Genomic DNA, 11,817 nt, shown 5'->3' on the forward strand with positions numbered 1-11,817 from the left:
AAATTTTTGGGTTTTCTCTTGACTGAAAGAGGAATAGAAGCTAACCCAGACAAGTGTGCCGCCATCTTGGCGATGAGAAGCCCGGCTACGGTGAAAGAAGTCCAGCAGCTAACAGGTCGGATGGCAGCCCTATCTCGCTTCGTGTCAGCTAGCGGAGAAAAGGGGCATCCCTATTTTCAATGTCTGCGGCGCAATAATAAGTTTGCTTGGACGAAAGAGTGTGAGGAAGCTTTCGTCAAGCTGAAGGAGTATCTGGCGAGCCCGCCGGTTCTGTGCAAACCGCTGGCGGGAATCCCTCTCAGGTTGTATTTCGCTGTGACTGAGAGGGCGGTGAGTGCGGTGCTCGCCCAGGATCAAGATCAGGCTCAGAAGCCTATTTATTTTGTGAGCAAAGTGTTGCAGGGCCCAGAAACGAGATATCAGGCCCTAGAGAAGGCTGCGCTGGCTGTGGTGTTTTCGGCGAGAAGGTTGCGCCACTACTTCCACAGTTTCACAATACTGGTGATGACTGACCTGCCCATCCAGAAGGTCTTGAAGAAACCTGACGTTGCGGGAAGAATGGTGAAGTGGGCAGTGGAGTTGTCAGAGTTTGACATTAAATATGAGCCCCGAGGCCCGATCAAGGGGCAAATCTTTGCAGATTTTGTGGTCGAGCTCTCATCAGAGGCGACGCGGGTTGAAGGAGACGATTTCCGTTGGGTACTCTCGGTGGATGGATCGTCGAACCAGCAGGGTAGCGGTGCTGGAGTCATATTGGAAGGGCCCAACGGCGTGCTGATCGAGCAATCTTTGAGGTTTGCCTTTAAAGCCAGCAACAATCAAGCAGAGTATGAGGCGCTGATCGCCGGGATTTTGCTGGCCAAGGAGATGGGAGCTAGGGTGCTAATGGCTAAGAGTGACTCGCTGCTGGTCACAGGGCAAGTAACAGGCGAGTTCCAGGCTAAAGATCCACAAATGGCGGCTTACCTGGCGTATGTGCAGGAATTGAAGAGTTCCTTTGCCTCTTTTGAAGTAGTACATGTGCCCCGAGAGCAGAATGCCCGAGCTGACTTGCTGGCTAAGCTCGCCAGCTCAGGCAAGGGGGGTAGGCAGAGGACGGTGATTCAAGAAACTCTGAAGACGCCGAGGGCATTTGTAGCAGATCACCTGGTCCTTCAGATAAGCAAGTCGACGGAGAGAGCAGCGAGAATCCATAAGTCTTTGACGCAAGAAACTCTGAGATCGCCGAGAATTAGAGCATGTCGAGGAGAGAAGGTGGATGTGATGCAGGTTTGCGCCGCTCATGAGCCAGACACTTGGATAACACAGTACAAGCGGTGCTTGGCAGATGGCCTCCTCCCGCTGGATCCAACAGAAGCTAGGAAGGTAAAGAAAAATTCCAGCAAGTATACATTGATTGATGGCGATCTGTACAGGTTTGGGTTCATTCACCCACTCCTGGAATGTATACACGGCGAGAAGTGCACGAGAATTATGGCAGAGCTCCACGAAGGTATATGTGGAAGCCACGTCGGGGGTCGAGCTCTGGCCGCGAGGACTCTCCGTGCAGGCTACTACTGGCCATCCATGAGAGAAGATTGCAAGAAATATGCCCAATGTTGTAAACAATGCCAGCAGCACGCCGATTGGCATAAGGCACCTCCCGAGGAGTTGAAGTCGATCTATAGCCCTTGGCCGTTTCATACTTGGGGAATCGACATCCTGGGACCTTTCCCGCTGGCGATCAGGCAAATGAAGTACTTGGTGGTGGCGATTGAGTATTTCACCAAGTGGATTGAAGCAGAGCCAGTGGCCCAGATCACCGCACACAAGATCGAAGGTTTTGTATGGAAGAACATCGTGTGCCGGTTTGGAGTGCCTAAGCGCCTGGTGTCAGATAATGGGACGCAGTTTGCAAGCCACCTGTTGAAGAAGCTTTGCGAAGGGGTTGGAATTCAACAAGTGTTTGCATCCGTCGAGCACCCTCAAACAAATGGTCAGGTGGAATCAGCTAATCGGGTGTTGTTGAGAGGTTTGAAGAGAAGGCTTGATGAGAATCAAATAAAGGAGGCTTTTATTAATGGAGGAAGAGGACATCCACCCTCACATTTGAAGTTCTTCCTTCTAGTCTTCTCAAAATTAAAAGAAGACATAAAATAAAGATGAGGCCCAAGCCCAAAGCCCAAGCCCAAGCCCAAGAAGGCCAAAGCCCAAAGAGCCCAAGTCCATCCCATGAGGGGCAAGGCCAAGCTTTGAAATACTCTTGTATAGTTTTAGGAGGTGTGGTTATTAAATAAAGGTGTGTGAAAATGTAAAATAAAGTCACATTGTCCATGTGACTTAGGAGAGTGGTGTAGGTGTAGTTTTTGGGAGGTGTCATAGTAGAAAAAGGTCACACCTCCCATGTGACTTGTTTTTGGTGGGAATTTCAAATGAGTTTATTTGAAATTTCCCACCTATTTTTCAGCACCTTAGGCTATAAATAGAGGTGCTTCCTTTGTAAAATTCAGATTTGAATTTTATCTAAAGAAACTATACTCAAAATTGGAGTGAGCATTTGGAGAGCTTTTGAGCTTCTACTCTAGTCTTATCTTGAAGGACCATGGTTTCCTCAAGTGGCGGCTTCCACACTCATCTAGGAGCATCCATACTTCTAGTGGCGTGATCATCCAACCTATCTTCCATTTTCATGAGCATTCTCTTCTCCTTCCTTTCGTCTCTTTCAATTATTCTTGTTGTCTTGTGTTCTTGAGCATGTTTTGGTTCGGCTATTCCTTTTTCCAGCAACTATTTTCCATTTGTTCTTAAATCTGTTCGGCTCTTTTGTTTTTGTTTCAATTTCTGTTCGGTCTCTTCTTTTCTTTTGCCTATGTTGATTCAATTTGACAATATTTGGTTCAACCAAATGAGTTTTGGATTTGGTACTTGTTATTGGTGAGTTCTTGATCTTAGAACCATGATCCAACTTCTAAGAAAGTGCCTCTACATTTTCCAGCTCAAGGTGATTCCTCAAAGTGTCAAGAATCTTGTTCTATGTGGCTATTGGAATCACATCATGTGGTATCATGAGTCTTAGGTTCATTCTTGTTTAATTGTTGAGTTGTGTGCATTTTTTTTCAAGAGCTCTTTTTAATTTCTTGCAATTTAAGTTTCTGTTTTAGAATTTTAATTGAGTATTCTTGCTGTTTTTCTTTTACTCCAAGTGTTTGTGGAAAGGTTTATGGCACTCATAATTCTTATGAGTATGGTTGCTCTTTTGGAATGGCATTATCCTTCCTAGAGTTCACCTTAAGCTTCCTTTCACTTGTTACAATTTGTGTTGTGTCTTTTAATTTTTGAATCATGTCAAGTTTTGTCTTAGTCATGTTATTCCATATATGTCATTACTTCTAGTAGTACTTTTATTGTTTTGATTGTTTCTTGCTTTAGTATCATATAATTTTCTGAATTGATGTTGATCCTTTGTGCATTTTCTTTTTAGAATTGAGTTCATACTTGTATTCTAGACCTATACAAGTTCCACTACATCATTTTCTATTATGTCTTTGCTAGTTCATCATCCTGTTTTTTATTCCTATTAGGATTCCTCTGTTTCTGAAAAAAGTGCTTACTGTTTTTCCTTATTGCAACTGATTTACGTACTGTAAAATTCTGAAATTCTGGATTTGAGATATTCAAAGTGTTAGAAAAGAATAGAAAAAAGAATCATTCAAAAATATGAAGTACACAAAAAATGATAAATAAAATAAAAAAAGTGTACATTCCTGCCGAAAAAAATACGGTAATCTGGCAGTGATTTAAAAAAAATTATTTCTCTCAATTGGCTTACTGTTTTTAATTGATTCCAGTGCCATTTTTGAGTTAACATCTTGAAGTTTCTGTGGTATAAATTTCATAATCCAGTTCGCTCTACAACGTTCCAGTTAAATCAGTGAATATCAAACACAGTTTGCATAAAAAAAAAAAAAAAATTCCAGTAGCTAAATTTTTTGTTTTCTTCATCTACTCTAGTGCTTTTCCTTAGGTATTCTTTTGTGTGCCTACTTTTCTCATTGAGTTCTTTATTTTCTTGATTGTCTTTCATTCTTACTCTTTGAGTTTGTCTTACATATAGTATTCCTTTTGCAATTACCTTTCCTTGCTTATACCTTTTCTTGTTTGTCTTTATTGTTTCATTGGTTTTGTGGTGGTTGCTTTTGAGATTGGTGTGCTTGCTTTGACATCTTTCATTTGAGGATTCCAAGACCTCAAGATCAGATTGGTGCAAGGACATTATTTCTTTGAGAGTGACCTATTTTCTGCCTCAATTCCCTTCGGCAATTTCATTGCCAAGCTCACTGTTTTTGCTAATTTTGTTTCTTAACTTGTTTGCTGTTTTTGTGTGTTTGCTGCTTTTTATTTGCAAAATGGCTGGCTATTCAAGTGGTGCATCTTACAAACAGCATTCTCCTTCCAAAGCTTCAGTCCTTGGTGAAGAAGAACATAGAAGAAGGAGGCATCACCATCATTCTCATGAAGAGAGCTATAACCGTGACCAAAGATATCACCAAGTGTTCAACATTGCTTGTAAAAAAGTCCCTAGTTTTAATGGTGATAGTGATCCTAATGTGTATTTAGAATGGGAGACTAAGGTTGACCATTATTTTCATGTGTATAAGGTCCAAGATGTCCAAAAACTTAGATTAGTTTCTTTATCCTTTTTGGGCTATGCCAAAGAATGGTGGCATAAAATTGTAATGGACATTATATATCGCAAGAAACCTCCCGTGGTTTCTTGGAATGCTTTGAAAGAGTGTATGCGCACGAGGTTTGTTCCTCCTTCTAGGAAGGAACACTTGTTGAAGTTCCAAAGGCTTCCTCAAGGACATAGGATGGTAGATGAATACTTTAAAGATTTTGAAACAACTTTGACTAAAATGAATATGCATGCTAATGAAGAGTCAAAGATTAAATGGTTTGTACGTGGTTTGAAAAGAGATATTAGAGATTTTGTAGAATTAAAAGAATATTCTTCTTTAAAGAGCGTGTTTCGCAAAGCCATCAAGGTAGAATCATATCTTTTGAACAAAACTTTCAAAAATACTCATGATGATGATTTCTACAACTCTTCTAGGAAGGATGCAAACAAAATTTCTCCTTCCAATTTTTCCAAACAAACCATGTTTCCAAACAAAGTTTCTACTACAAATCTTTCTACTCCTAAGTCACCTACCAAAACTTCAAATATCAAATGTTTTAAATGTTTAGGTTTTGGGCACATAGCTCTTCATTGTCCACAAAAGCAAATCTTAAAGATCAACAAGGTAAAACAAGACCTAACTCACCCACCTACCACAAGTAAACAAGAAAAAGACAAAGAAGGCCAAGTTGACATGGGTCTTATCCTTTCACCTCCAAGGTGTTTTCCTTCCTTATCTTTTTCATTACCCAAGGTTCCTATTTCACCACCATCTTGGTTAAAAAATGTTAGGGATGATTTGTTCATACCTCCTAATGGTTGTCACCATTTAAGAGGTCTTTTTCCAAAACATCACATCATTCCCAAACAAATTTTTCCAACTTGGTCGATTTATAGAACCTCCTTTTCTGAAATCCCATTATTTACAAATGCTAAGTCATGTTTACATTTTTCTTCCACTTTTAATTGTAAAACTAAACTGACTTTGTTATATGCAGGGATTCAGAATTCGTGGACGAATTCTCTCCAACTCGAGGAGTATGATGAGAATCAAATAAAGGAGGCTTTTATTAATGGAGGAAGAGGACATCCACCCTCACATTTGAAGTTCTTCCTTCTAGTCTTCTCAAAATTAAAAGAAGACATAAAATAAAGATGAGGCCCAAGCCCAAAGCCCAAGCCCAAGCCCAAGAAGGCCAAAGCCCAAAGAGCCCAAGTCCATCCCATGAGGGGCAAGGCCAAGCTTTGAAATACTCTTGTATAGTTTTAGGAGGTGTGGTTATTAAATAAAGGTGTGTGAAAATGTAAAATAAAGTCACATTGTCCATGTGACTTAGGAGAGTGGTGTAGGTGTAGTTTTTGGGAGGTGTCATAGTAGAAAAAGGTCACACCTCCCATGTGACTTGTTTTTGGTGGGAATTTCAAATGAGTTTATTTGAAATTTCCCACCTATTTTTCAGCACCTTAGGCTATAAATAGAGGTGCTGTGAAAATGTAAAATAAAGTCACATTGTCCATGTGACTTAGGAGAGTGGTGTAGGTGTAGTTTTTGGGAGGTGTCATAGTAGAAAAAGGTCACACCTCCCATGTGACTTGTTTTTGGTGGGAATTTCAAATGAGTTTATTTGAAATTTCCCACCTATTTTTCAGCACCTTAGGCTATAAATAGAGGTGCTGTGAAAATGTAAAATAAAGTCACATTGTCCATGTGACTTAGGAGAGTGGTGTAGGTGTAGTTTTTGGGAGGTGTCATAGTAGAAAAAGGTCACACCTCCCATGTGACTTGTTTTTGGTGGGAATTTCAAATGAGTTTATTTGAAATTTCCCACCTATTTTTCAGCACCTTAGGCTATAAATAGAGGTGCTTCCTTTGTAAAATTCAGATTTGAATTTTATCTAAAGAAACTATACTCAAAATTGGAGTGAGCATTTGGAGAGCTTTTGAGCTTCTACTCTAGTCTTATCTTGAAGGACCATGGTTTCCTCAAGTGGCGGCTTCCACACTCATCTAGGAGCATCCATACTTCTAGTGGCGTGATCATCCAACCTATCTTCCATCTTCATGAGCATTCTCTTCTCCTTCCTTTCGTCTCTTTCAATTATTCTTGTTGTCTTGTGTTCTTGAGCATGTTTTGGTTCGGCTATTCCTTTTTCCAGCAACTATTTTCCATTTGTTCTTAAATCTGTTCGGCTCTTTTGTTTTTGTTTCAATTTCTGTTCGGTCTCTTCTTTTCTTTTGCCTATGTTGATTCAATTTGACAATATTTGGTTCAACCAAATGAGTTTGGGATTTGGTACTTGTTATTGGTGAGTTCTTGATCTTAGAACCATGATCCAACTTCTAAGAAAGTGCCTCTACATTTTCCAGCTCAAGGTGATTCCTCAAAGTGTCAAGAATCTTGTTCTATGTGGCTATTGGAATCACATCAAGGCTTGAGAAAGCCAAGGGAAGTTGGGCTGAGGAGGTGCCCCGTATAGTCTGGGCGTACCACACCACCGAGCAGTCAGGCACCCATGAGACCCCGTTTAGCTTGGTCTATGGGTGTGACGCCATGATTCCGGTGGAGATCCAGGAGAGCTCGCCGAGATTCCAGAACTTCGTAGAGGAAGACTCGAATGAAGAGAGAAGGCTGAACCTGGATCTGCTGGATGAGGTCAGGGAAGAGGCGAGGCTGAAGGCTGAGGCGGTGAAGAGGAGGATTGAGCGAAGATACAACTCAAAGGTGATGCCAAGGCAGTTTAGAGAGGGCGACCTGGTGATGAGGAAGGCCCACCAGTACGAGATGGAGAATAAATTGTCACCCAAGTGGACTGGACCGTTCAGAATAACCGAGGCGCTCGGGAACGGGGCCTACCGCTTAGAGACGCTGGAAGGAGGGGCGATCCCTCGTACCTGGAACGCCACACACCTGAAGTTGTACTATAGTTAAGAGCTTTGTAAGTAAAGACAAACACAATGTTATATTACAATGTCTCTGTTAAAACAGTTTGAAGGGGGCACTCTTTTTTTCCCTAAGGAGGGTTTTTAATGAGGCCACCCAATAAAAGAAGAGTTTTCGAAGTATAAGGTGTTTTCAGATTGCATGTGTGCTATTTTCAAAAGTTTTGAAGAAAGACCTTGTCATTTGTACATGATTTAAGGCAAGAAAAGATATATCGCGTGCTTTCTAAAAAGTTTTTAAGTCCTCATCGTTTTTCGGCGATTGGAGGCACCAGTTAAGTTTTAAAGTCCTCATCGTCTTTCGGCGATCGGAGGCACCAGATGAAAGACCTCAACGCCCTCGCGCGTTTTGAGGCAAGATAAAGTCCTCCTCGCCGTCGAGCGAGTGCAGGCGAGAAAAGAGAAAAAGTCCTCCGTGTTTCTGGGAGCGAGAAGATGTAACTCCTGGGGCAATGTAGAGGCAAGTTAAAGACCTCCTCGCCGGCGAGCGAGTGCAGGCGAGAAAAAAGGAAAAGTCCTCCGTGTTTCTGGGAGCGAGATGATGTAACTCCTGGGGCAATGTAGAGGCAAGTTAAAGACCTCCTCGCCGGCGAGCGAGTGCAGGCGAGAAAAAAGGAAAGGTCCTCAGTGCATCCAGGGGGGAGGAGATGTACACCCTGGGCAAGTTGAGGCACCAGATAAAGTCCTTATCGCCGTTGAGCGAGCTAAGGCCAGTTAAAGACCTCCTCGCTGTCGAGCGAGTGCAGGCGAGAAAGAGAAAGGTCCTCAGTGCATCCAGGGGGGAGGAGATGTACACCCTGGGCAAGTTGAGGCACCAGACAAAGTCCTTCTCGCCGTCGAGCGAGTTAAGGCCATTTAAAGTCCTTCTCGCCGATGAGCGAGTTCAGGCGAGTAAAAGTCCTTCTCGCCGATGAGCGAGTTCAGGCGAGTAAAAGTCCTTCTCGCCGATGAGCGAGTTCAGGCGAGTTAAAAGACCTTCTCGCTTACGTGCGAGCATAGGCAAGATAAAATCCTTCTCGTCTCGAACGAGTTCAGGTGTGGCGAAGAGGGTGGAAGAAGCTTGAAAGGTGGCTAAGGTAGGTTCGAAGAGAACGCCTAGCCAGCCGGTCTTTTGCTCTGAAGTTCAGGAGGGCAAAGGAAGATTCCAAGGGGCGCTTCTACCCCAGATAAAGAAACGATTGCCAAAGCATGAGGCTAGAAAAAGCTGATGTTACCAAGGGGTCTTGGCGATCGGGAAAAGTTCAAACACGGCGAGAAGGTTGAAAGACTTGTTTGATAAAGCAGGTCGAGTGGGACGTTGTTTGAGCCAATGATTGAGTTACAGTTCGTTGTTCGAAGGGTATTCTTGCGATAAGGTTAGTTGCCTTAAGAATACAAGTTGTTTAAAGTGATTATTGCTTAAGTTTGAATTGGCTCGAGGCAGTTACGTCAAAAGTCGTATTCGCAAAATTGTTAAGTTAAATCCGACAAAGTCAAACATACAAAGAAGGCTAGAGCGCTTAAAAGGAGTCAGGGGAGAGAATATCCAAGCTTTGTGATTGAAATAAGTATCTGTTCAAAACACATATGCACGAGTTTTTATTACAAGGTATATACAAGCGAAATTATAAAGTAGCAGACGAGGTGGAGTTGGTTGAGTTTTCGGCGGGAACGACCTTTCCATCTACTACTTCGTTGTTCAACGACACCATGCTGAGGTCGAGATCGGGGAATATGCATGCGAATTGTTCCCGAGTTGCTTCGAATCCAGCAACCAGAATCTGAGCAGAGCTTAGCCTAAGTTCTTCAATTTGCCCTTGAAGTTCTTCAACCTGTTTCTTGAGCTCCTTGTTCTGCTGCTCCAGCTCTTCGACCTGTTTTCGGAGTTGTTCGTTGGTCTCTCGAACATGAAGAAGGTCGTCAGTAACCTTCTTGGATTCCGTTTGAGCTTGGGTCAACTCGGCAGCCATCTTTCCTTTTTCCTTGTTGGCCTCGGCGAGATCAGCCATGGCGTCGTCCCTCGCTTTTTCTACTTGCCCAAGTAGCTTCTCGCGGTCGATCGACCTCTGCTCCAGTTTTTGCACCCTAGCGGCGTCAACTTGAATGTGAGCCTCCAGGTCGCTCGCCTTGGTGCGCAGAGGCACGATTTTGCTTTCTAGCTCAACTTTCTCTTGGGCAAGATCATGAACTTTGCGGCGAAGGTCAGCAGCTTCCTTGCGCGTCAGCCTGAGCTCGGTATTCAGGGCATCCTCCACTCGGGAGTGATCAAGTTCTGCGAGCGTCAGGCTGAATGACATTTTCTCCACCTCGACCTTCATAGTGCTATTTTCAGTCTTGAGGTTGTAGAGATCGTCTTGAAGCCTCCTGGTGGAGCTCTCCACAGCCCTCGTTATGATCGATGGGATATCCTCTGCTATGGTTTTGAGTTTGGCAGTCAGAGGTTCCCACATCCTTGTGACTTCGAGGGAAAGGTTCGCTGCTTGGAGAGGCGCCAGGGGGGCTTGTTGAGGGTTCTCGCCGCCACCTTCCTTAGCAATATCTTCAGTGGTTGCTTCATGGTGTGGCGACGCAATCGGGGATTCGGTAATCAGGATTGGAGAGGTGTGAGCAACCTCATCCCCGATTGGAACGTTTTCTGCAGCTGAAGTGTTTGAAGGGGGGCCCCCTCCTGCTGACACGTACGGCGTAGAGGCGTTTGGGGGGTCCTCCAAGAAATTTGGCTCTTGAGCCTCAGCTGCAGGTGGCGCAGTGGCCAGTGGAACTGCTTGGACTGGTGATGAAGGGGCTTGTGGTGTTGGCGATGAGGGAGGAGGAGCAGGCGTTGATGGTGGTGTTGAGGTTGGAAGAGGGGGTGGAGCAGCTGGAGAAGATGGTGCCACCCTCTTCCTTTTCGTGACAAGACCATCTTCTGTGACCTCGTCGTCCTCTTCTTCCTCCTCTTGGACGATTTGGGGGGCTTTTCGCTTAGGCCTCTTAAGGACCAGTTTCTTGCGCTGGGTGGGTTCCTTGGGCGGTGATCGCCCATGAACAATGGCCTTCTCGACCGCCGAGTTGGGCACCGTTTGGGAACCGGTCGCCAACCCGTGGTTTCGGGCGAGCGCCTTTAAGTCGGCGAGCATGTTTTTACCCAACATGTTGTCTGCATGAAACGAAAATGCATGAGTTAGCTCAGAGAAGAAAACGATAAGTGTATGAGGTAATAAAACAGCAAAACAGGTAGTATATGCAGAAAAGGTAAAACCAAAGTCTTGTGCGTATCGCACAAGACGCCCAAAAGCAGTATCAGAAGCAGTATCAGAAGCAGTATCAGAAGTAATGTCAAAGCAACAGTTTGGATGTCCTAACCTATTTGGAATTCTAGCTGGTCCTCAAAGAATTCGAAGGAGATCAAGGTGGGGGTCAGGAATGTTATGTTGGCATCCGCCACCCTCTTCCAGAATAGACAGAGGTCTCGGTCCAATGCTCCCATGCTATCAGGACTTCTGGGCCTCCTGAAGCAGCTCTTGGACTCCTTCTTCCCCTTGTCCACCCAGTACAAGGGGAAGCCATCAAGAAGGGAGGTGTCTTTATCGTTTGCACGTACTTGGATGAACTTCCCCTTCCAGTCTTTGTACGATTGCTGGAAGATGGTAAAAATGGATCTCCCAGCAATTGCATTCAGGCTGACCCACAGGCGGTCTCCTGGGTGCTTGGCCTCAAAAAGGAACAAAAACACGTCCACCGACGCGGGCAACCCCAGGTGGTCGCATGTTATTTGAAAGGCTCGAACAAACGCCCAGCTGTTGGGGTGAAGCTGGGCGGCAGCAATATTGAGCTCGGTCAAAAGTTCCCTCTCGAATCGGGTGAGGGGAAACCTGAGCTTGACCTTCTTGAAGAAAGTTGTGTAAACAAAGCAGAAGGGCCCGTTGGCGCTTACTTTGTCATCAGCACACACTGGCAGAGCGGCGGGGCAAGGCAGCACCATCATCCTCTCGTCGTGCTCCTTGTGAAACGATTGATAGGCCTCGTCCCCCTTTGTCAACCGCAAAACTGCTCCCGCAGTGTTCACCGACGAGGTCTCCTTCAGAAGGGTTGGATTAGCCCAGGGGTATAGAGTTTTGAAGTCTGGCATAGGGACGGGGGCTCCTCCAGCGTTAGATGGAGTCGCCTGAGCCGGGACAGTTTGGGAAGACACAGGCCTCACAGCCTGCGAAGACGGAGCGCCACGAACTTGTGTTGGGTCGTGTGCTTGTGAAGGAAG

Source organism: Phaseolus vulgaris, chromosome 7, assembly GCF_000499845.2.
Source record: "Phaseolus vulgaris cultivar G19833 chromosome 7, P. vulgaris v2.0, whole genome shotgun sequence".
NCBI classification, from domain to species: domain Eukaryota; kingdom Viridiplantae; phylum Streptophyta; class Magnoliopsida; order Fabales; family Fabaceae; genus Phaseolus; species Phaseolus vulgaris.